Raw genomic sequence first — 27,020 nt, forward strand, 5'->3', positions numbered from 1 at the left:
GTTTTAGCATCATTACGAACTCAAGGATTAAACATACTTGACTTGTTTCAATTCATTAGTTATTTTCTTTACTGATGTTCAAATTGTCCCTTTTTTAAATTTATTTTTTATTGAAGCACAGTTGAATTACAATGTTGTTTATTACTGCTGTACAGCAAAGTGACTCAGTTACACACATATATATATTCTTTTCCATTATGGTTTACCACAGGATATTGAATATAGCTCCCTGTGCTATACAGGACCTTGTTGTTTATCCATTCTATATATACCAGTTTGCATCTGCTAATCCCAAACTCCCAATCAAACCCTCTCCTACCCCCACCCACTTGGCAACCACCAGTCTATTCTCCATGCCCCTGATTGTTTCTGTTCCCAAGATAGGTTGATTTGTGTCATATTTTAGATTCCACATATAAGTGATATCATATGGTATTTGTCTTTCTTTTTGGCTTACTTCACTTAGTATGATAATCTCTAGTTGCATCCATGTCGCTGCAAATGGCATCATTTACTTCTTTTTATGGCTGAGTAGTATTCCATTGTATGTATGTACCACTTATTCTTTATCCATTCATCTGTCAATAGACATTCACGTTGTTTCCACGTCTTGGCTACTGTGCATAGTGCTGCTATGAACATAGGGGAACGTGTATCTTGTATCTTTTTGAATTATAGTTTTGTCTGAATATCTGCCCAGGAGTGGGACTGCTGGATCATATGGTAATTCTTTTTTTAGTTTTCTGCAGAACTTCCATTGTTTTCCATAGTGGCTGCACCAACTTACATTCCCACCAACAATGTAGGAAGCTTCCCTTTTCTCCCTACCCTCTCCAGCATTTGTTATTTGTAGATTTTTTAATGATGGCCATTCTGACCGGCATGAGGTGGTACCTCATTGTAGTTTTGATTTGCATTTCTCTAATAACTAGCAATGTTGAGCATCTTTTCACGTGCCTATGGGTCATCTGTATTTCTTCTTTGGAGAAATGTTATTAAGGTCTTCTGCCCATTTTTCGATTGGGTTGTTTTTTTGTTGTCAAGTTGTATGAGCTGTTTGTATATTTTGGAAATTAATCCCTTGTCAGTAGCATCATTTGCAAACATTTTCTCCCATTCTGTAGGTTGTCATTTTGTTTTGTTTACGGTTTCCTTTGCTGTGCAAAAGCTTGTAAGTTTGATTAGGTCCCATTTGTTTATTTTGGCTTTTATTTCTATTGCCTTGGGAGACTGACCTAAGAAAACACTGGTACAATTTATGTCAAAGAATGTTTTGTCTATGTTCTCTTCTAGGAGTTTTATGGTATCATGTCTTATGTTTAAGTCTTTAAGCCATTTTGGGTTTATTTTTGTGTATGGTGAGAGGGCACGTTATAACTTCTTTGATCTACATGTGGCCGTCCAACTTTTCCAACACCACTTGCTGGAGAGACCTCTTCCCATTGTATATTCCTTTTTTTTTTTTGGCTGCTCCGCGCAACATGCGAGATCTTAGTTCCCCAACCAGGGATCAAACCTGCACCCCCTACAGTGGAAGCATGGAGTTCTAACCACTGGACCACCAGGGAATCCCCTCCCATTGTATATTCTTGCCTCCTTTGTTGAAGATTAATTGATCGTAGGTGTGTGGGTTTATTTCTGGGCTCTCTATCCTGTCCATTGATCCATATGCCTGTTTTTGTGCCAGTACCATGCTTTGTAGTATTGTCTGAAGTCTGGGATGGTTATGGCTCCCAATTTGTTCTTTTTCTTCAGGATTGCTTTGGCAATTCTGGTCTTTTATGGTTCCATATGAATCTTAAAATTATTTGTTCTAGTTCTGTGAAAAAGGTCATGGGTAATTTGATAGGGATCACATTAAATCTGTGGATTGCTTTGGGTAGTATGGCAATTTTAAAAATATTAACTCTTCCAATCCAAGAGCATGGGGTATCTTTCCATTTCTTTGCATCATCTTCAATTTCCTTTATTAATGTTTTACAGTTCTCAGCATATAAGTCTTTCACCTCCTTGGTGAGGCTTATTCCTAAGTATTTTATTTTGGGGGCTGCGATATCTAAAAGCATTGTTTTTTTTACATTCTCTTTCTGATATTTCATTGTTGGTGTAAAGAAACACAACCAATTTCTGTATGTTAATCTTGTATCCTGCTACCTTGCTGAATTCGTTTATCAGTTCTAGTAGTGTTTATGTGGAGTCTTCAGGGTTTTCTATATATAGTATCATATCATCTGCATATAATGAAATTGTCCCCCTTTTGACCAATGGGATCTTATTCAGGATGGCTCCTAGGTTGTTTTGACACTACCTTCATAGTTTTTAGTTGCTCTATTGCTTTCTGACAAGACATTCTAGGGAAAAAAAAAAAAAGAAACTCGAGTTGCTCTCCTGGCATTCTCACCTTTGTACAATCCCCTCCATTAAGTATGAGTGGGACCTGTGACTTGCTTCTGATCAGTAAAATATGACAAAGGTGACAGAATGTTAAAAATGATTACATATACATAATTATATTACATAAGACTGTAACCCCTGTTACTAGGTCACTCTTTCTCTCCCTTACTGGCTTTGAAGAAAGCAGCTGCCATGTTGTAAGCTGCCTATGGAGAGGGTCATGAGGCAAGGACCTAAGAACAGCCTCCCAGACAACAGCCAACAAGAAACTAAGGCTTTCAGTTGGGCACCCTCCAAGGAACTGAATGCTGCCAACAAGCACATGAACTTGGAAGCAGATCTTTCCCCAGCTGAACTTCAGATGAGACCCCTGCCATGGACAACACCATAATAGCAGTTTTGTGAAACCCTGTAGCAGAGGACCCAGTTAAGGGGGTGGTGCAAATGTGTGTCACTGCAAGCCTCTGAGCTTGTGGTACTATTGATAATTAATATATGCAGGCTCATCTCCTACATTTCCTGCCTCAGACTTGGAAAATGCCCATTCTGAGCACTAGTTTACTTTTATTGTGAAAAGGTATTTAAAGACCACAATGTGAGCATCAAGACTGCTATTGAATTGGTCACTGTTTCTAGGCCTTTTAAGTCAACAGGGCCAGAAAATGCATACATTTCAATAAGTTAAGTTATTGCATGAGTGCATACAGAGGCTTCTACTCAAATTTAGTACTATAGGGTTTTTGGGGCTTCCCTGGTGGCACAGTGGTTGAGAGTCTGCCTGCCGATGCACGGGACACGGGCTCGTGCCCTGGTCCGGGAAGATCCCACATGCCGCAGAGCGGCTGGGCCCGTGAGCCATGGCCGCTGAGGCTGCGCGTCCGGAGCCTGTGGTCCACAACAGGAGAGGCCCCAACAGTGAGAGAGGCCCGCGTAACGCAAAAAAAAAAAAAAAAAGGAGGATTTCCCTGGCAGTCCAGTGGTTAAGCCTTCGCCTTCTAATGCAGGGGGTGCGGGTTTGACCCCTAGTCGGGGAGCTGAGATCCCACATGCCTTGTAGCCAAAAAACCAAAACATAAAACAGAAGCAATATTGTAACAAATTCAATAAAGCCTTTAAAAAATGCTCCACATCATAAGTATTAAAAAAAAAACCTACATCTTCTTTAAATAATGCTAAAAGTTTGTTTTCAACAAAACCAATATATTCACTCATTTCAATTAGCCCACAATACATACATTACACAGTACTGAAATACAATGTATACATTGCCACCAAAATTATAATAGTTCAAGACTTGTTTTTCTTCTTTGCCATCCTTCCTGCACTCTCTTCCCAGGGTCTATTTCAGGGGGAATATCATCAGTGAGTCAAGTCACTGTCTTTTAAAGCCACTTGGCGGAGTTTCACTCTGGTATCCACCAAGTGAATACACGTAAAATTCATTTATTTTGTTTTACTTTTAATTTTTAGAGATCTAAAAAATTTTTTTAATAATTATGTAAAACATTTACATGGCTCCAAAGTCAGGTCTAAAGAAAAAGGAAAATTCAGAACATAGTGTAGTGCTCTTCTACACTGTGTTCCTCTCCCCCATAACAAACTGTCATTTTTTTTAGATTTCATTCAATACTCTTCTAAACATGAGCGTGTGCTCTCGCTCTCTCGCTCTCTCTCTCTCTCTCTCTATATACACACACACACACACACACACACACACATACACGCACAAACACACACACATCCTTATCTCCCTCTTTCTCAGTACATGATTTCACATTAGAAACACTTTCCACCTTGCATTTTTCTTTTAACTGTCCCAGAATAAACCTAGCTTGCAACTAGAGGAAGAGTGGGCCAGACAGAAATGGTTTAAAAATAAATAAATAATTTGGAGGTGGGGGTGGGAATGATCACTTAGAAAAGCGTTAAAAAAAAAAAAAACTCCACTTAAAATGAACTTAATAAACCAATAATCCAAAACATAGGAAGAAATCTAATGATGAGCAAGAAAAAAAAAACCAATAAAAACATGAATTCACACCAGATGGTATTAGTTTTATGAAACAGTCTGACAAAAAAATTTTTTTAATTAATTAATTTATTTTTTTGCGGTACGCAGGCCTCTCACTGTTGTGGCCTCTCCTGTTGCGGACCACAGGCTCCGGACACGCAGGCTCAGCGGCCATGGCTCACGGGCCTAGCCGCTCCACAGCATGTGGGATCTTCCCGGACCAGGGCACGAACCCAGGCAACGGGAGAGGCCCGCCACCGGAAAAAAAAAAAAAAAAAGAAAGAAAATTGTAAATACTGGCATGTAGACTCAATAGACAGAATAAACTCTAGGCTGGACCGTAGCAGAGGAACAAAGTAAATTGCTACACTGTACCAAATTCACCTGGTATAAGGCATAGAAAATTTTTTTTAAAAAAACTGAAAGAGCAATTAAAATACACAGAGAATAAAAAACTCCAACACAGGTCTACCAAAAGAGAAGAAAAGTAAAAATAAAAGAAGCAATATTTAAATAGCTGAGAATTTTCCAAAACTGAAGAAAGATCTGATTCCTCAGATTATATGTATACTCTGAGTATTAGCTGGATATAGAGAAATAGGTCCACAGTCACAGTGCACTACGGTAAAACTGCAAAATACCAAGCACAAAGAGCTGCAACTTTAAGAAAATAACTAACCAGACTACTTCACAACAAATGTCCATAACAACTTAAGAAAACCACATGCAAACACTGACTTGACTTCCCTGATTATTTACAAATCTATAATGGCATATGGGCGTTGGGGGAGAGTGAAGACTTCCAAGTTTACTAGATAACTATCCATACCTTAACATTCTTAACATAATTATTTACCTATGACTCTAAAAGCAAGGTGTGGACAATACATAATACTAGGAACTCAAAAGATTTATTTCAAAGTATCTACTAAATTCACACATTTTAGTCCTTAAAAAAAAAACTGAAATGCTAAGTAGTGGAACTTCGGAGAAAAGAAAACAGCAGCATAGAAGGGAAGAAACAAAAATCAATTCCTGGGAAAACAGTTGTGAAAGGCAACATTGAACTTTATACCACAACATGCAAGAAAGAATACCTTTATAACCTTGAGGTAGGAAAGGATTTCTTAAACAAGACACAAAGACACAAACCATAAAAGGGAAATCCTGAGAAATTCAACTAAATTAAAATGTTTAACTTTTATTAACAAAGAAAACATACAAAAGTGAAAACGACAAGCCACAAAATGGGAAGACATTTGTGATACATGATCCGCAGAGAATTAGAATTCAGAACATATAAAGAACTCCTATCAAAAAGAAAAACAAACCCAACAGTCATTTCTGAGAAAAGGAAACAAAAATGGCCAGGAAACATCTGAAAAGACATCTCCCCTCAGTAAGCAAAAATGCACAAACTACGAGATATCAATTCAACCCAACAAGCTGTCTAACTTTAGTATTTACCAACATCAAGTACAGTAGACCTTTGAACAACATGGGAGTGAAATGTGAGGGTCTTATATACAGATTTTTTTCAATAGTAAATACTACAGTACTATACAACGTGCAGTTAGTTTAATCTGTGGATGCCAAACCATGGATTGAGAGGAACAGGGTAGATATGGCGGGCCAACTATAAATTATAGGCAGAATTTCAACTGCACAGAGGTCAACATCCCAAATCCCACCGAGTTTTTCAAGGGTCAACTGTATAGACCAGAATGTGGAGCCATCACATGTATACACTAGTGAGGAGAATAAACTGGTACAATTATATTGGAAAACAACACAGCGCTACCTACAGTAAGGCTGAAAATGCACCTCTCCTACAATGCAGCAATTCCACTCCTATCTAGGTTATGGTCCGACACAATTTACTCAAACTGCAAACCTCAACATTAGTGGGTAGCAAAAATCAACTCAGTGGGTCTTGATTAGCATTTTTATTCTTAATGAAACAAACTAGTATCACATGAGGTTTTTTTCCCAAGAAACTTTGTTACATATGTATACATCTGATAATGTATTGAGTCTCATAACGTAAAATTTATTTCTTATTGTAAGTAGTAACAAAAAAGTTTTTTAAAACACGATACTAGAGACAGTAGGGATGCAAGTGCACCAAGAGACCTATACAAGGTATTCATAGCAGAACTGTTTATAATAGCAAAAGAAAACTGGAAACTACCCAAGTGCCCATCAACAGATAACAAACAAGGTGGCAAATATACATACAATGAAATTCCAGGTAGAAGTGAAGTGAATGAATTAGAGCTATATACAAGATGGTGGAAGAATATTTGGACAATAAAGTTGAGGAGAAAAAGGAAGTTGCAAATAAACTCATACAGAAGGATCCCATTTACAGTGTTCAAAAACAAAACAGAAAAAAAAAAGATACCAAAAGGGATTATACACCACAGTAACTGAAACTATACCCAGAAATGAAAATACCAAATCATATGAGAAGCTTGAGAAATTCACTTCACAGAGATCATGTTCAGCCAACCTGAGATATCCAGGTTAGGAAAACTATGTAAAATAATTATGGAACACATTTCAAACGAACATGACTTCCCAATAAACTAATCAAGTACAGGCCAAAAGCACACAAATGAATTCAACCTGTGCATGGATATTAAAAATTTAAAGGACTTCCCTGGTGGCACAGTGGTTAAGAATCCGCCTGCCAACTTAGGGGACATGGGTTCAAGCCCTGGTCCGGGAAGATCCCACATGCCACGGAGCAACTAAGCCCACGAGCCACAACTACTGAGCCCGTGTGCCACAACTAATGAAGCCCCCACGCCTAGAGCCCGTGCTCCACAACAAAAGAAGCCACTGCAATAAGAAGCCCAAGCACCGCACGAAGAGTAGCCCCCGCTCACCGCAACTAGAGAAAGCCCACGCACAGCAACAAAGACCCAATGCAGCCAAAAATAAATAAATAAAAATAAATTTATTTTTTAAAAAATTTAAGGAAACACTTTAAATGTTCAACAACATAGCATTCAGAACACTGGAGAGCTTTCAAAGTACAGCCTAGCTTGTTCAAATTTACTTCAAAGGTAACCAGATGTAAACATATGCAATCACTAAATAATGTATGTATATATTTCACTCAGAACACTTACATTGCTGATCAACAAGATTAACTAGTACTAAGAAGTACTTTGGCTGAAATTCGTGCATTAAATTTTGTTTGCCATCCCACTCCCAAGAGTAAACCTGAAACCCTTATTCTTGAAGTCTCACTTTCCATGGCATTGCACGTAAATCAACTAGCCATGCTAATGGAGAAGGCAGAGGCACAAATGACAAGTAAAGCAATTGGCAAAATTAGCAGTAATCCAAGTCAAGAAGTTTCAAATTCTAGCCTCAAGTTTGTTTGTTTGAATACATGCAAATTTTAACATTATTAGTTTGACTTTCTCATGATCTGTTTAATCAGTGGTGTCTGAAAGGAACGATACGACTTTCCTAAGTCATTATTTAAGCCTTAAAGGAACGTATTACATGTCTTTTTGTATTTGGACAATGCTTTTTTTAATCATTATTTCTTACTCCAGATCTGTCATTTAAATATGGCTAGATATGGAGAGTTCCTTAAAATACGTGATATATCTAGCTCCTCACTTATATAATTGCCATGTAGGTAATTTATAGTTAAATTATGAAGTACTTTTTCAAAAAAATGAAAACTGTGAACTGAAATAATTATATAATATTTCCTATTAAAGTATCCATATTTGAAAAAAAAATGACAAGTAAAGCAGAAGGCTCAATGAGTCCCAATCATTTTCAAACATCAGGCAATTTATTCATTCATTAAACTGAGCACTACCTAAGTGTGAGGAATATAGTTCACAGCGGTGAGCAAGAGTTCCCGCCTCATAGTGCTTATATTCTTAGAGGTGAAACAGATATCAAGCATATAAATAAACAAGCATATATTATAATGTTAGGTAATAACTGATCATGAAGTGAAGAAAAATAAGGCTGAGACAAAGAATAAAGATTCATTCTGGTGATCAGGGTTGGCCTTTCTGAAATAACCACTGAGCAATGCCTACAAGATCACACGGCAGTGAAACTCATAACGCTACACAGGAATTAAGACTGAAAATTTTTCTTGTAAATTAAAAAGATCATAGTCTACCTATTGCTTTCTCTATAAAACACTTTATAGCATTTGGTTTTAAATGGCTTTTACTATTTTCTCTCCTTGGAAAACTTTAAGTTCTCAAATTTAAGTCACTAGCTTTAAGAGTTAATCCTCTAACTCCAGGGGAAAGAAATCTTTATAACCTTCATGTAACTTTCTAATACCTAACATCAGACAACTGCACATGGACAAGTGCTTTACTCTTTTTTTCAGAAAGCATTCTTACGAAACAACTCAATGTATGAGAATGGGCTCTAGAGTCAGAATATCTAGTTCAAATTCAGGTTCCTCCTTTTACTTGCTCTGTGTCTTTGGACAAATTATTTAACCTGCCTCCCTCGTTTCCACCAAATACTATCTATCTCATAAAGTTGCAGAGAGGATAAATATGATACTATACATATTTACAAAGCCTTACAACAAATAAGCACTCTAATGTTAGCTATCACTTATGTAGCAACTACTAAGATAATATAAGCAAGGCAAATGAGTTTCCTGCAAGTAAATCCACACATACAGTAAGTGGTATTAACTAGCAAAGCCAAATTCAAACCCAAGTTCTTCAGACTCCCTAGCACCCACACTCTTTCCACTTACACCACACATTATACAATTAAAGAACTGAGCAATAAGAAATTTGCACAAACCTTAGAATTAATAAGGTCTAAGACCTGCAGATCTCCTAACTACTGACTTCCAGACCAGACTGTTCCCTTAGCAACTTAAATGACTCATGTGTAAGAGTAAATAATGATCATCCCACATTTTCCAGTGAGAATGTAGCATAACATCAGGTCTCTTGACAGACAATGTAATTACTAAAAATCATATAAGTTCTGATAACTAATTGCAGATGTCACTCAGATCCAAAAATAAAGAAATGTGGATAAATGACATTCTTCTCTAGTAATGGCAGGCAGCTAGGATCCTATGGCCCCCATGAAAACGATTCAATATGGAAGCTATCTTAAAGGACCTCTCACTGGATTAAATGACATTTCTCCCCTTGGTTAAAAATACATGGGCTAGTGTCTACAGAAAGCTAAATGCTTCTGGCTAGCAACCTACTCACCTACACATTTGCTTATTTCTATAAATCGATTAAATGACAGAATAAAGACAAAGCTGTTATTTCTACAAAAACAAAGTTAAATCCTTTGGAAGGCCTTGATAAGGATTGGAAAAATCTAGAATGATTTTGAATTCGAATGTTTCATTACACTAAAAAAAAGCAATACTAGAAATTACGCTTTTAAGGAATGATGTATAGAAAAAAGATCAGGAGATCCCCTACTCAAAGACAAGAGATTGATCCAAATAAAAAAGAGAGGCAAGGGCTTCCCTGGTGGTGCAGTGGTTGAGAGTCTGCCTGCCGATGCAGGGGACACGGGTTCGTGCCCCGGTCCGGGAAGATCCCACATGCCGCAGAGCGGCTGGGACCCGTGAGCCATGGCCGCTGAGCCTGCGCGTCCGGAGCCTGTGCTCTGCAACGGGAGAGGCCACAACGGTGAGAGGCCCACGTACAGCAAAAAAAAAAAAAAAGAGAGGCAAATAAAAGTAAGTAAATGCTTAAAATTAAAACGAAGTGCACAGATACCTCGAGTTCTTGCTTTAACCAACTTTTTATATTACCTAACTAATAGTCCTAATCACGTGAGACAGGTAAGACGGTCTCCGCCACATTTAAACATCACTCCCTCCACCAAGGGGTTCCCAAAGGTTCCCTGCCACTTTTCTTCTGCTCTCTGACTGTTCCTAGGAAAGGAGCAAACTGAAAACTACATGTGTCCAAAAATGAGGTATGCATCACAGTAAAAAAAAAAAAAAAACAACAAAAAACTGTAGGATAAAGATTTTAATTCACTTGTAATGAACACATCTTTAATAAATCTTTATTGAGCACCTGTTATGTGCCAAGCACTGCCCTAAACCCTTAGAATCCATCAATAAACAAAAGGAGACAAAAAGTCCTGTCCTCATAGAGGTTACGTTATAGCGTACGTCTGGGGGCAGAGAGAAGAGATAATAAACACGATCAACAAGGAAATTATATAGTTTGTTGAAAGGTGACAATTGCTATGTAAAACAGAACAGGGTACAGAGATCATAAGTAGGGAAGTGCAGCTTTAAATAGAAGGCAGATCGTTTTGAAAAACATTTCAAGAGCAAAGACTTGAAGGAGACAAGGCAATCAGTCATGTAGATACCTTACAGAAAAAATGATTGAAGAAGGGGTAACAGCCAGTGTAAAGGCTCTAAGACAGCTGAAATAAGCAAGACGTAGAGTAGTAGCTAACTTAGGAGAGGTAAGGGAGGATGGGGAGAGTAGGAGTATCCAGATTCTGTAAGACCTTGTAGACCATAAGTACTTTGGATTTTACTCTGCATATGGGAAGTCACTGCAGGGTTCTGAGGAAAGAAGTGGTATGATCTGGCTGCTCTGTTGAAAAAGACTGTAGAGAGCTAGGATAGAAGCAGAGAAACCCATTAGAGGTTAACTGCAGAAATCTAGGCAAGAGAGAGAAGATTGGTTTCGACTAGCCTAATGAGCAATGGAGGTGGTAAGAAGTGATTTGATTCTGGATATATTTTCAAGGTAAGATTGAGCCAAGAATGCCAAGTATGAATGAGATAAGTCAGGGATGACTCCATTTTTCTTTTCACCTGAATACTGGATAGAGCTGCCATCTAATAAGATGGATCAGCCTGCCCCTACAGCAGGTTTAAAGAGGAACATGGAATTTTAGTTTGAGTTTACTACTTTACATCCAAACAGAAATTCAGAACAGGTCGTACAGAATACAGGAGGTAAATCTGGGCTGTAGATATAAAAATGGAAGCCATCAGCATATAGGTATTTAAAGCCATGACACTGGATGAAATCACCAGAGGAGTATAAAAAGAAAAGTGAACCAAGGATTGAGCACTTCAAGAATGAGAACGAATCGTAAACACAGAATGAGCAGAGCAATTAGTGAGAAGAGAAACCCAAAAAGCAATGTCCTGGAAGGAGGGGAGTATAAACAATTCATTTAAGTTCCACTTAGTGTACAAATCACTTTGCTGAAACTAGACGTGAGGTTAGAAGCTCTTAATCAGCCTGTAGTAGTTAAGGTGATAGGTGAAATACTAAAGCACAACTTTTTTTAAAAGGAGGTCACTTCTTACACATTTCCTAGGAATATTAGATTTCCTACTGGAATCATTACTAAAACTATTCTTAGTACTAAAAGTATACTATTTTGCCTATTTTATCTTTTTAAGATAAAACCAATTAAAAACGTATACCATTTTAAAAATTAATTTTAAAAGCCTAAATAACACTAAGACCAAAAAAACCATTTAAACACCAATTAAACACCCTGGCATGCAAACAGTTATAAACTGTCATTACTTTTCTCTTTCTAGAGCTCACATACAGAAGGTTAAGTTAAATCAAACTCCTTAGTTATGGTACTAAAGGCTTTTCCTCTTTCTGTTTAATTTTCTGTTTACAGAAAAAAATAGCTTACATTCTTATCTAAACCAATGTTTAACCTGTGCTTTGTACATAAACTACACTTTTATGATCAGAACACCCAAAGTCATGTTCACAAAAACTGAAAGAGGAAGCAATGAAACTCAACTTTATTTATGCATAAAAGTGATCACTTCTAAAGAAACAATTACTTGCTTCTCGCCTCTAAGTATCCTCTGGATTTACCTTCAAAATAACTAAAAACATAAACAGTACACAGAAAAAGCAGCTTATAAGATGTTATCCTCAAACGTTCGAATGTTCTTGAAAAGCATAGTCTCTCTTCATTTCCTTTTTACACATTAGGTCAGATTCCTAAGAAACCCATACCATTACGTTTATTAACAACTTAAATTTTTTACAAAGTATTGTGAGATCTTTTAGATTAAAACTTTCTTTGCTATAAAAAATTATAATAAGTATACAATTAAAAATATACCTTCCATACATTTCAAGTAAAATTCAAGATAAGTTCCCCACAGTATCAATCTTAACACAAGTCCTTTAAAGTTAAGCCTCAAAAAAGCCTTCACTTCTCAGGCCCTTTATAAAAGTCATACTGGGGCTTCCCTGGTGGCGCAGTGGTTGACAGTCCGCCTGCCGATGCAGGGGACACGGATTCGTGCCCCCGTCCGGGAAGATCCCACATGCCGCGGAGCGGCTAGGCCCGTGAGCCATGGCCGCTGAGCCTGCGCGTCCGGAGCCTGTGCTCTGCAACGGGAGAGGCCACAACAGTGAGAGGCCCGTGTACCACAAAAAAAATAATAATAATAAAATATAAAAGTCATACTGGCTGTCCTTTAACATCTAATTATTAAAATGTTCTCCCTACTAAAAGCAGGTTAAAGCCTACAAACTGGAAGGAGGCTTGGAGTGAGAGACAGATGAAAACACTTGCATCAAGCAGAAGAGACTATGATATTAAAGGAGGATACAGAAAATACTAAACTGGAAACACATTCATAAATTAATGGCTCTTCATGTTGACCCTGAGCCATCAAGAAAGGGTTATATAATACTCAATACCCTTTATAATTTTAAAGTGTTTAATATTTTTAAGAAAAAATTTCATCAGGCTTTGTTATATTTTAAGTTTCAGTATGAATCTCACAAAGGTAAATAGAACACTTCACTCTCCAAGTGCACCTGATAGAGTTGGTTACACTGCTAAGGCTGCAAAATTAGAAGAGATTTCTAACTCAGTGTTGGGGGGAGGGTAAGAGGGATGAATTAATGAATTTTCCTTAGAATCTACAAACAATAAACCCAGTTATTTCTTGTTAGATCCCTAAACAAGAGGATATGGGGAGTCGGGGGCGGGGCGGGGGCTTGTTTATCAGAGAACACATTAAATATGAAAGTATTTATAGCAAGGTATGTCTACCCAAAACACAGAACAATTCAAGAGTACTCCAGTGTTATTCTTGGGACAATAATAACAGTCTCATCAACAACTACTTTAGCCAGACTGGAGACAGTGATGCCATTCACCTGCTAGGTGAGGTAAGAAGAAGTGCAACCTAATTAACCAAGAATTCAAACTTTAAGACAATTCCTACACAATTCAGAATGCTTAGTTCACCCCAAGGTGTTTACCTTTAGCAGGCTACGGGTGTCTAAATTTCTCAAGGGTTTCCACAAAGCGTCTCAAAAAAAGCACAACTTTGAACAGTTAACTTCAACTGCAGCTTTTTAAGCAGTGCTTATTCAGATACCTGCTAAGAAATCCTTTTCTGGAATAGGCGCAACCATGAATTTAGATTCCTGCTTCCTCCCACAAGGAAGAGCTAAGATTAAACAGCCCGCTCTTGAACCTAATCAGGGTGCAGCTGGCCGAGGTTAGGATGCCGCTCCCCGCGTCTGGGGATGCCGCTCCCCGCGTCTGGGGATGCCGGTCTCTGGTACACATGCTGCCTCACGACCGACGCGCGGTGCTGCACATGCCACACCAGTTGTCGGATTACCGTACGACTTTTCTAGGCTGCCGGCTGGGTTTTCTGCCGAGGTCCCCAACGCCAAAAATCTCATTGTTGGAAACTGAAGGGGGGAGGGGGAATCAGTAAGGAAGACACACCCCTCAGGGAGAGGAAGGATAACTTCCCGTCTCGAGGGCAGTCCACAGATTTTTCCAAACTCTGCCCTCACGCTGCTTTCCCATGGCCAACCGCCCCTCTCTAGGACCCGGGGGCGAGCACAGGGCGGCGGAAGGGGGCACTGGAAGGGCCGAAAGCCGCTTCACCAAGTACCCCGAGAGCGGCGAGGACTGGAATTCCAGCATGGCGTAAGCGTGGCCCAGCTCCCGCCCAGGGAGGCCTCCGGGGACGCGCTCCCTCAGTCCCCCGGCCGAGGATACGGTAATCCGCCTTCCTTCCCGGGGGCCCTCACGCCCAACTAAAAATAGGTGTCTCGGTCACCCCAAGGCCCTCTCCGGCCGACCTCACCCTCGGGAGACGTCCTCGGACAAGACGCCGCAGCGGAACAGGGGTCGGGCCCGCGGCGGCCCGGCGAGGCCGCGAGGCCGCTCGGAGCCCGCCAGCCTCGGTGGCCCGGCCCAAGCAGGAGCCCGGCGGCGGCGACCCGGCGCCCGAGGCCTACCCGGCGGGGGCGGCGGCAGGCGGTGTCCCGGCCCCACGGCCGCACCGCCCCCCCCGCCCGACGCGGCCCTCCCGTCTGCCTGGGACCCCGCGGCCGGCGCAACCCTCCCCTCTCCGCGGTCCCCGCGGCCGGAGCCTGGGCCCGGCGCGGCCCGCTCTCCCTTACCCTGCGCGGCCGGGTAAGGATACCAGAAAGACGCGGCGGCGCCGGCAGTACAGCCCGAGCCGCCAGCTCCAAGTGGCCGCCGCCGCCGCAGTACCTCAGGTGCCGTCGCGCCGCCCGGCAGGAAACGGGCGGTTTCGGGGCGGGGCGGCCCCGGCACGTCCCGGCGTCTGGGCCGGCAGTGCCCGGAGACCGGCCCCTTAAAGGGACAGGCGTCGCCGCTTCGGCCCCCGCGCGCTCTCCCGCGCGCTCGGGTAAGTCCCAGCGTTCGGCGGGCTCGGGATTCCGGGGCTTTCCTCCCGAGATGACGTCCCGCAGCTAGGTGGAAGGTGGGAGCTCTGGGGCTCGAGGCGCAGCGGAGTTCCCTTCGTCCGGGGGCCCTGCTCTCTCTCTCTCTCTGTCTTTCCCCCAAAGCTGGTTTCGTCTTGCATGGCCCTCCAACCTGGCCCCTCAGACTGGATTTTTTTTTTTCTCTTCTTTATGATTTTCTTTTTTTGAATTTTTGAATTTTATTTTATTTTTTTATACAGCAGGTTCTTATTAGTTATCCATTTTATACATATTAGTGTATATATGGATTTTTTTATCACTAGAAAACGAAATCATCCGTTCCTCTGTCTCCAGAGTTTCTCTCTGAATTCTCCTTCGGGCATCCCTGGAGCCAAAGAGAGAGAGAAATTTTAAACGGACCCAAATAAATTGTGTGCAAATATTGTGAAGCTGTTGTGTCTGCCAGCCGATGGCCATTCATTAAGCCCGAGTAAATAACTTTAAGCTGCAGAAGAAAGGAAAGGTTGGCCAGAATCCTGCTTATTAGTTTGCTCTTTGCTAAAGGAATGATAGCTATCTTCCTGGTCCACTGGCAAACGAGATGTGTTTATTACTTACTTCTTATCAATCTCTCCCAGAATTCTAGGCATCGTCCAGAACATATACAAAACACCTACAGGCTCTCCTCAAATGTCATGAGAGTTCAAAATAATTCAAAACCTTTTAGAGGGTGGATAGAGACACATAAAATTAGGACTCATCACTAACACCTCCCGCTACATACTGACAAAGGGGAACAAGACCAATTTTTAAGTAATGAACGTCAGAACAGTTCCTGCACCACCAGGGTCACCTTTATATGGGCTGGCTAAAAATGTACTGTACATCTGAATTCTAATTATTTTTTGTCAGAGCTTTCTAGAGCACCTCCAAAGTACACATGAAAACTGAACAGTATGTGGTAGCCTGAGATGTTGAGAATTCTGCCAGTCTTCAGCCACTGTGTTCTCCAATGATGCATTCTGTCTTATTTTAACTCCAGAAGCGCCACCCTCTTTTTTCTTTCTCAGTAGGGTTACTCAGCACCTCAGCGGTTCCAGTGCCCTCAAAGCAATCTATCTCTAAACCTCTGGCTGTCTCCTGAGCCTGCGATAAAGGATCCAGCTTCACTGAAGAGGGTAGCCATTAGTCTCTTAATACAAAGAGGGGAAATGTATCATTCCTATAGAGGAGTTTAAGGACTCTTGATTAGCCTACAAACAACCATCTAATTTCCTCTGGTTGGTACTAAAGCAGATTTTAGGTTAGAATTTTAAAATTCTATCATTTTTATGATTTCAGTAAAACCTCAGTGTCATTTTAGAAACAGTAATTTTTAGGTACATTTGTACATAAGACAAGAAGTGGATGGAACTTAGGGACATGTTTACCCTAAATATACCACTTCTTATTGTCAGGGATCACTTATTTTTGTGTTCCATAGTTTGAAACAAAAAAAGCGTAAATGTGTCAGCTATTTCAACTTCTCTGAGTGATTGAACTTTGACTTTGAAAGGGAAGTGCCTGGATACTTCATTCTTCAGTATAAGCTTCATATTTATTCACGTAAAAACACAGCCTTACTAGAACTGTTATGCATGATAAGCCCTATTAGGAATTAAGACCTGCCCTCTAAGTTTTGAAGTATAGTATAATATAATATCATTAACTATAATTAACAGATATAAATAACCTAAGATATAATTAACCTTGGTTGCTGCTTACTACTCTCAATGTTACTGAAGAAGCAACTAACTTGCTAACAACGATTAGCACTCCCAACATCTGAAGTATCTCTAGTGGTTAACAACTAAGAAATTAAATTTTATTGAAAATGATAAAGTGTAACACTATTACCTGAAGAGTATTCTTGCTCACTCTCTCTTGCTCACTCTCTCTTTCTCAAGTGCAATTTACTGGCGATTGCCTTCTGACTTCTAGTGTGTAATAACTTTTATCTAATTTTGGAAAAGTTTTAAAGACACACAGTACCTATCTCTCTAGCAGATAGAGAGAAAGCAGGCTATTCCTGTTTTTTCCAGGGAAGATTTCCCAGAAGTGGTGAGTTCTGTAGAGATTTGAGTAATATATGAGTAACGTATTACACCTCCTACTCCACCATTTCAGGGATGGCAGAGATGAAAGTATAATAGAAGCATTTCACAGAACTGAAAGAAAAAGGAAGATTCCAGGTCCACCTTTTCCACCCAAATAATGGAGTGGGGAAGTTTATACAAACATCTGCAACTGGAGATCTAGATGTAATCAGCTATTCTAACAAAGTATCTGGCACATAACTGTGCTTATGAGAGGTCTGCATTGTTCCCGTTGACATGTAATCTCTTCAAGCATATGGCATTCAAATGCTTTCATAACAGACTAAAGGTGACCATAAATCATTTGCCACTCTTTACATGGACAGGTGGGATCTGTGCCCCTCCCTTTGATTCTGGGAGGGCTCTGTGACTGACGTGACTAATAGGATATGCCAGAAGTAACACTGTGCCAATTTCTGGGCCCAGACTGTAAGAGACAGGCAATTTCACTTCCTGTCTCTTGGAACCATTGATCTTAGAGCCCTAAGCTGCCATGTGAGAAGTCCAACTACCTTGCTGGAGAGACCATGTGGAGAGGCCTTGAGACTACATGGGGAGGAAGAGAGAACCAGCTGGGCCCAGCCTTCCAACTGTCCCCACCAAGGTGCCAGACATATGAATGAAGGCTTCTGGAGCCCCAGACCATCCATGCCACAAGCTAAATACCACTAAGTGATCCCAGTCAGTACTACACGGCGCAGAAGAACCACTCAGCCAAGCCCTACTTGAATTTCTGACTCCATATAATTTTTATGATTTTTGGATGGTTTGTTATGCAGTAATAGATAAGCCGCACATCTTTCTTCCACTTCTAAATAGCTGCAAGAAATTTTAGTCTTATTTAAGCAGAAGGGAGTTTCCACTTTGCCCATACAATCCCAAGACATCACTGGGGACTTTCAAGGGAAATTTGGGCAGGAATAAGTAGGGAGGTAAAACTACTTTGTAGCATAATTTAACATTATTGAAGGCACCTTCATGTCTTCTATCTTCAAAGGCTGCCAGTGATTGGAAACTGGTGGATTAAATGAGGAAAGAGGAGCCAGTATTTCTTCCGCATATGCACGGTGCAGGTGTTTAACGTAATTAGCACACACGATTGTCCAAACAACCCCATAGGACTAGGCTTACGCTGAATAACTAACTACCTCAAGAACACAGAGCTCAAAAACTAGCACCTGGGGCTTCCCTGGTGGCGCCAGTGGTTGAGAGTCTGCCTGCCGATGCAGGGGACACAGATTCGTGCCCCGGTCCGGGAAGATCCCACATGCCGTGGAGCAGCTAGGTCAGTGAGCCGTGGCCGCTGAGCCTGCACATCCAGAGCCTGTGCTCCGCAACGGGAGAGGCCACAACAGTGAGAGGCCCGCATACCGCAAAAAAAAAAAACCCAGCACCTGAACCCAGATCTATTTGATTCCAATTCCCATGCATGTGCCACTGCAACATGTTGACTCCCAAAGTATAAACTTTTAGGTACACAAACAAAATGTGAGTTTTCATTTATGTATAGGATTCTCTTACTTATGATATCTTTTTTGTCATTAGCATAAACAATGAGCAGATAGATAACACTAAATTAAATCAACAATATTAAATTGGCTGCCAGCCAGCATCATGTAAACTCTTCTTACCAAAATAATACAGTATTGAAATATGTACATTTTGTCCAAATACACCTAGCAATTGGAAGAAACAATCTTTAAACTCTCTGATTCTTTTTTTTTTTTTTTTTTTGGCCTCGCCTTGTGTCATGCAGGATCTTAGTTCCCCCAACCAGGGATCGAACCAGGGATCTTCACAGCATGCTTGAATAATGGATACTACGCTTTTACTAATAAGAGACCTAAATAATGTGGAGGGTAAAAGAAGATTAACTTGTAGTCCTCATGTGAGAAGTTTTATTTGTTTAGTAAGTTAGATTGGTTGATTAGTATTAGCTATTCAATGAGGCCTAAATAAAAAATGTGGTCAACATACTGCTGCTGCTTAGTGTCACATAAAGAAAAGAAAAAACAATGACTCTTTCACCACTGCTGCCTATACAAGCTTCACCCTAACCAGGCAAGTTGCAGGGATGAATCTTTGCCTGAGGAATCAGGCAAGAGAACATGGATATTTCAGTATAACTGTCACCACTCCCACCCAAATAATTTTTAAGAGTATGACCTGGTGAGGGCAGATCAGTAGCAACAAATCGAACAAAGTCAGCAATATTTGCAACATATACAGCAGCATGCTAGATGTTTAAATATAAAACATGCATTTAAAAATGTGTGTCCTGCAGAATGGTGCCTGCTTTTTAAACCACACTTCTGGGAATTCCCTGGTGGTCTAGTGGTTGGGACTATGCTCTTTCACTGCTGGGGGCATGGGTTCAATCCACTGATCAGGGAACTAAGATCCCGAAAGCCGCATGGCACCACCAAAAAAACAAAAAACACGCTTCTATTTGCTTGTTCATATTCAGCTCCTCATGATAACTCTTAGATTCCCAGCCAGTCCTTGCCCAGTGTTTTTCCTCCCTGTAGTACGACAACCCTGTAATTAACCTTTCCCAGGCTTAGCTCCATTTATTTCTGACCACATCTCCAATTTACCAACTTCCTTTGATCCAGGTCAACAATTTTTAAAAGCCACCTTTTGGTACTTGCATATATTGTTTTGGAAGTCTTACGAGAGAAGGTAAACAGACTGCAACCTCTATTACAAATCATCATTCTGTGAAGGCTGTAGAATAATTCTTCTGGATGCTGACTCTCATGACACAGACCTCTGGATGTCAGCCCTCTGAGCCTCCTCAGGGACTGCAGTCCATCAACAATGCCCTTTCTGTCTGAATCTTCAACCTTTCCCTCTCCATCAGCCATTCCTGCATTCAGGGATCTCTCCAGTTAAACGAAGGGGAAAATATTCAAACTCCAGCCCACCCCATCTACCCCATCTCCTACAAAGCCAGGTTTTTGATTGATTCTTGGATTGGTTAAGATGCAACTTACTTGACTATATTCTCACTACCCATTCACTCTGCCTTATACATCGGTAACCTGCTTCTGCACCCACAACTGGATTCTGAAACACTTCTCACTGAAGTCACCAATGATTTCCCTGCTGCTAACTCCTCTCTGTCACATGACACCACTGATTACTTCTTGAAAGGCTTCTCTTTCCTTGACCTCAGTGACCTCACAAACATGGCTCTTCTGCTCTCTCTTTTCCTTCTATGTAGCCTGAAGCTCCTCAGTCCCTTTCTGAATTTGTCTTCTCTATCTCTTTTGTGTTGATGTCCCTCAGGTTTCCAGCCTTGTCCCTCTATTGTCTCACTCTGCAGTCCCTCTCTGGTCTTATATTACAATCTATATTCCCAAGCAAAGACCAGTGTCTGCATTTTGCAAGCCCTACCACTAAGGAAAAGGCATCTGTATTAGTCTGAATTCTTCAGAGAAATAGAACCAATTTTTTATATATGCACATGATTGTGGAGGCTGAGAAGTCCAAAATCTTGAAGGTGGGCAAGGCAGGCTGGAGACCCAGGGAAGAAAGAGTGTTGCAGTTCAAATCCCAAGGCAGTCTGCTGGCAGAATTCCATCTTCTTCTAGAAGGTCAGGTTTTGTCTTTTAAGGCCTTCAACTGATGAAATGAGGCTTACCCACATTATGGAGAATAATCTGCTTGACCCTAAGTCAGCCAATTAAAATGTTCATTTCATCTAAAAAATTCTTTCACAGAAACATCTAGAATAATGTTTGACCAAATATCTGGGTACTGTGGCCTAATAAGTCGACACATAAAATTAACCATCATGGTATCTTTGGATTCTGTAGGCAATGCATACTACATTCGGGTCTGCTACTCTAACTCATTTTCTGGGAAACCTGTTAGGCTATGAATTTTGGGCCCAGATCAAGAAAGAACTCTAGCAGGTCTAAGACTCATGTGCCCTATGGTCAGTTGAGACTTGTGACCCAGCAGATCCAACAGCGAAAATGAGAATACAATGTAAAGCCACTGGCAAATCTCAATAGGAGAAGCATAGTGCAGACTTTTAGATTTTGGGGTATGCTGGCCATTTTCCTCTAATTAAGATCAAGTACTTGACCATGGAACACCAACTGTCCAGGTGACCTGAGCTGCCTATTATGAACTGGGTGTAATCTAACCCATCAACCCATAACTTTGGGAGTGGGAAAAGATGTTCATCATCAAAAAGATATGGTTTATGCAAGATCTAGGTTAAACAGGTTCATAACTCATTTGTGCCTTCAGAGAAGGCACAAATGTGTTACAAACAAGTGGTTAAGACTGCCACACCATCTACTCCAGTGCCACCTATCCTTCATTCACACCTATGGTCTCATAAGAAATTCCACCTGGGACTTCCCTGGTGGTCCAGTGGCTAAGACTTCACGCTCCCAATGCAGGGGACGCGGGTTCAATCCCTGGTCAAGGCACTAGATCCCACATGCCACAACTAAGACCCGGTGCAGCAAAATAAATATTTTTAAAAGTATATTAAAAAAATAAATTCCACCTGATCAAGGAAGGAAAAAATTGATCCTGGTTTAGAGATGCAACTATACAACGTGTGGGTACTAGATGAAAATAAACTGCTACAGAATCACACCCTGTTCAGGGGTGACCCTGGAGAACTATGGGGAGGATAAATTTTCCCAAAGGGAAGAAAGTCAAGCCATACATCTGGTATGCACTTTTCCTGGAAGGAGAGATGCCCATATATTTATGTCTACAAAAATTCATGGGTTGGAGGTCAGGGACTTGGTACAAGATTGGAGAACAGTTAACAAGGAGGTTTGGGGAAGAGGCATGTGTATATGCCCACTTAATAGTGGACATAGACTGTAAGGCTAGGACTTCCCTGGTGGCACAGTGGTTAAGAATCCACCTGCCAATGCAGGGGACACGGGTTCGAGCCCTGGTCCAGGAAGATACCACATGCTGCGGAGCAACTAAGCCGGTGCACCACAAATACTGAGCCTGCACTCTAGAGCCTTCAAGCCACAACTACTGAGCCCATGTGCTATAACTACTGGAGCCCGCGCGCCTAGAGCCCATGCTCCGCAACAAGAGAAGCCACCACAATTAGGATCCTGCACACCACAGTGAAGAGTACCCCCAGCTCGCCACAACTAGAGAAAGCCCACGTGCAGCAACGAAGACCCAGCACAGACAAAAATTAATTAATTAATTGGGAAAAATACACCACTGCCAAGATTTTTTTTAAAAATGTAAGGATATTTCTTTCCTGTAGGAATGCTTATCTAGGGCAAAAGCTTGCAGTTCTCTGTAATCAGGTAGGCAAGATGGGCCACTATAGGTAAACCAAGCTCTTTCCTCAGCCAACCTGCAATTCGTTCAATGAATTCATAAGGAAAGTGGTCATAGTTGCAGAGATGGAGGTTCTGCAGGGCTTCAAGCACATGGACTTCTTCTCACCAAGATTAATCTACCTACCACTACTGCTAAGTGCCCAGCCTACTAACAGCAGATACCTACACTGAACCCTAGTATAGCAACATACCCTGGGGGGAACAGCAGCCATCAGATAGCAGGTTGATTTTATTAAACACTTTCCATCATGAAGGGATTAGTGATTGGTCCCCCCAGAAATAGACACTCCTTCTAGATATGGACTTGCTTTCCCTGCATGCAAAGCTTCTGCCATCACCACCATCTGTGTACTTACTGAATGCCTATTCACTGTCACAAATCCCACACAACACTGTTCTGACAAAGAAACTCATTTCACAGGAAAAAAAAAAGTGAGGCAAAAGATTCACTAGAAGAGCTGACATTATAGAATCGTTGGAATGGCTGTCAAAGACCCAGTTTTGGTGACAAATGAGAGACAGAAACAATGCCTTGCAACATTAGGGTGCTCTTCTACAAGATGCAATATGTATCTTGCGTCTCTTTTTTTTACCCCACAGACAGAGTATATAGGTACAGAAACCAAGGGTAAGAAGTAAGAGTGGCTCTTCTCATTATTCTACTTAATCATCTGCTTCCAAAAATTTTGCTTCTGATCTCTGCAGATTTATTTTTTATTTTTATTTTTTGGCCACACCAAGAGGCATGTGGGATCTTAGTTCCCCAACCAGGGATCCAACCTGTGCCCCCTGCATTGGAAGTGTGGAGTCTTAACCACTGGAATGCCAGGGAAGTCCCTCTGCATCTTTAAAAGTTCTTAATTCCCAAGGGAAGAAGGCTTCTACGAGGAGACACAACATGGTTCTATCTGAACTGAAAGTTGAGGCTTCCAACTGGCTGTTTTGTGTTTCTCAAACCACTGAACAAGAAGAGGGGTATACTCTATTGATTGGGGTGGTGGATCTGTACCACCAATGGGATCTGACTTCTGCTTGGTTCTCTCATAACTGGGGTGACCCACTTGTATCAGTTTGCCTGAGATTTTCCCAGTTTTATCATTCAAAGTCTCACATCCCAGGAAATCCCCCAGTCCCAGGAAATCTGGGACAGCTGGTCACCCAAGTTCCCTGAGACATGAAAGGAATTCAACAAATTTGCTTTAGAGTGGATCTGGTTTATGTCAGGCTCAACCCATCTTCTCCACCCTCCCAAAATATATTCCTGATGACATCCAAACTTATTTTGCATCCCAGGGAGAAACATTCGACAATGACATTGGCATGCCCCTTCATTCGCTCACCTCTCTTCACAAAAATCCTCTTCAGTGGTTTACATGCCTTTGGGAACAGTTAGGCTTTCTTGGCAAGTCGAAGGGAAAACTTTGACTGTCATGCTCTTTACTCATATTTTTCCAGGACATGAATGAAGTACTCTGATGTTTATCCTTTCTTGTGAATTCTCATTAATCTAATTTTTCCAGCACCATGAAAAATTTATGTTAGATCTGCAAGAGATGTTATAAATCATCTAATCCAACCCAAATATTTCATATTTATTTGCAATGCTCTGTTATTTAAACTTCATTATTTTTGTTTTAGATTATGATTTGTCATGCTCACCAAGCATTCATTTCCTTAACTGACCAAAAATTATACTTACACATTTAATCCAGTGAGTAATTTAATTTTTTGCTTATATGATTGTGAGCCCTGACTTTCCTAGAAAAAGCTCAGTGTTCTTTAGTATCTCATCAGAAATCACTGTTCAATGAGGGTTTGTTGGTGAGAGACCCTGGTCTTCTAAGTATTGAACATCGCTCTCATTTTCTATTGTGTCTGGGTAATGACATCAGTGATTGTCAAAAGATCTGTTTGCAGATGAACTAGGCTTACAGCACCAATCACAGAGTAGAACTCAAGATTAAGATTTATTTTATTTCAGGTCAGAAACAACTGAGGTAAAACAATACTCTCCCACAAAACCTCCATTGGTACTACTCTCAACCAAATAATGGGGTAAATAGATCACTAGTCTTGTGTTATGTTCTTATGAATCAGTTCTTCTAATTTTTTAAGGACATAAAGAAGAACAGAATTTGCAGAAACAGTGAACTGTGAATTTAAATACTAACCAAGAAATATTCATCATGCTTAGAAATTCATGCCCGGGTTTATCAGAGTCCACCTCCTATGAAATTCCCGGGAGAGAAAGGAGATGTCTACTGTCAGCTAAAGGCCAATGAAAGAGATTTTTTTTCACCACTTTTTTCCTTCTTTGACTTTATTTTATTTTTCTATAACTGTATTTTCTTCTACTGAGTGCATCGGGACTATTATGAGAGATCTGAATTCCCGTTGGTTCAGGAGATTGAAAAGAAACCAAATTACAGGAGCATAAAGGTCAATAGCAAAAAAACTCCTTTCAGCTTCTAGCCTGAAAATAGAGGATATAATGTCAAGATTAGTGAAAAGCTCAGATCCAAGCACTGATATTCCACTGAAAATTTCAATGAATACCTTTGTCAAAAGTTATTTAGTATTGAGAGATAGAAATAACATATCTCTGAAAAAGAAAAAAAATGCTTTGATTGAAAGAAGTACAAATCAACAGCTGAAGCATTACACAAAGCATCATCAGGTTTGAATATTCCTAAACTTTTTTCCAATTTCTTTTCATAAATCTTGTAGTTAATCTTGTCCCATCAGTTGTAGGAGTCTATTGTAGGTGACAATTTTCACATGGCTTCAGAAGAGAAATTAAATCTAGGATAAAACTGCAAGATTCTTTAGTTAAAAAGTCAGAGAGGTTTAAGGTGGTGCAGATCAGATCCTTGCAGACAGGCAGAAGGCCTTCTAAGGATTTTTAAGAGTCTATCTTGCAGACTTTCTCTGTTTAAACAGCGGGGCTTTTAAGAATCTAAGTCCATTGTCTCACAGCAGCTTCACAGAGAGTCCAAGGAAGGTAAAAGCTTATTTGAAAGAGATTTGTGGGCCTGGCTTTTATATAATGGAATAGATTATCAATGGACACTCAGGAAGTCCACAAAGTTTTTAAAGTAATTATATCAGCGTGATCTGAAAAAGACAGAGACATACAGCAGCCACCATGCCTTTACTAGCATTTCTCAAAGTGTAGTTCACAAATTATTTGTGATCCACATCAGGCCTCCTGTTCTGAATTTTGGGGGAGGAGGGGTGGAGGGAGGCATATTCAGGACCTAACATTTTTAATAGGTAATACTTATGAATGTTAAAGTTTGATATCCCCCTCAAACAGACGTACTTACTCATTGCTAAATATATTATTCCTGTGGCACTGCCTCCCATTCCTTCATGTTGGAATACCACCACCTTCCATTCCTCACATAATATCCACAGTTTAAACTTTACACGTTCTGGAAATTTTGCCATTTACAGCAATATGGATGGACGTGGAGGGCATTACGCTAAGTGAAATAAGTCAGAAAGGGAAAGACATATTGTATGATATTACTTATATGTGGAATCTAAAAAATATAACAAACTAGTGAATAAAACAAAAAACAAGCTGACTCACAGATAGAAAGAACAAACTAGTGATTACCAGTGTGGAGAGGGAAGGGGGATGAGGCAGTATAGAGGTAGGAGAAAAAAAGCAGGTTTATTATGGGACTATACGAAATCATTTGTGTGAAACTTTTGAAAATTGTAAAGCACTACAGAATTTAAAGAATCTTTCATTCAATAAAAAAATATATTACATAAATAAATAAATAATTTTACACATTCTGTCCTTTCAGTAAATAGTGGTGAATCAATTGGTCAAGGAAAATGTGATGCCTATCTCACATTATATAACACACAAAAATTTTTGATTTCAAACAGATTGTAACCCAAATATGAAAATTAAAATAATGCCTTTAGGGGCTTCCCTAGTGGCACAGTGGTTAAGAATCCGTCTGCCTGATGCAGGGGACACGGGTTCGAGCCCTGGTCCAGGAAGATACCACATGCCGCAGAGCAACTAAGCCCGTGCACCACAACTACTGAGCCTGCGCTCTAGAGTCCACGAGCCACAACTACTGAAGCCCTTGAACCTACAGCTTGTGCTCTGCAACAAGAGAAGCCACCACAATGAGAAGCCCGCGCACGACAACAAAGAGTAGCCCCCGCTCGCCGCAGCTAGAGAAAGCCCGCGTGCAGCAACGAAGACCCAACGCAGCCAAAAATTTAAAAAACAAATAAATAAATAAATTTTTTAAAAAAATAATGCCTTTAGAAGAAAATGTAGGAGAATATCTTTACAATCTTGAGGTAGACAAACATTTATTAAATAAGAGAATAAAGTATAAACATAAAAGATTAAAAATTGCACTTCTTTAAAATGAAGAACTTATTTTCATCA

At 40.5% G+C, this 27,020-nt stretch overlaps 1 protein-coding gene across 5 annotated transcripts in view; it reads right to left on the reverse strand.

Annotated features, from left to right (window-relative positions):
• KTN1 (kinectin 1) overlaps nt 1-14,988 on the reverse strand; it is a 118,618-nt gene extending 103,630 nt beyond the window's left edge. For 4 of the 5 annotated variants that reach the window (XM_082647631.1, XM_082647630.1, XM_082647629.1 and 1 more), the window contains exon 1: nt 14,851-14,988. The gene's annotated coding sequence lies outside the window, so the exon portion shown is untranslated. The remainder of the gene's footprint in view (nt 1-14,850) is intronic. The other variant, XM_082647628.1, reaches the window with a different exon arrangement.
• Between the last annotated feature and the right edge of the window lie 12,032 nt (nt 14,989-27,020).

This window comes from Grampus griseus (assembly GCF_964374135.1).
Source record: "Grampus griseus genome assembly, chromosome: 2".
Lineage (NCBI taxonomy): Eukaryota > Metazoa > Chordata > Mammalia > Artiodactyla > Delphinidae > Grampus > Grampus griseus.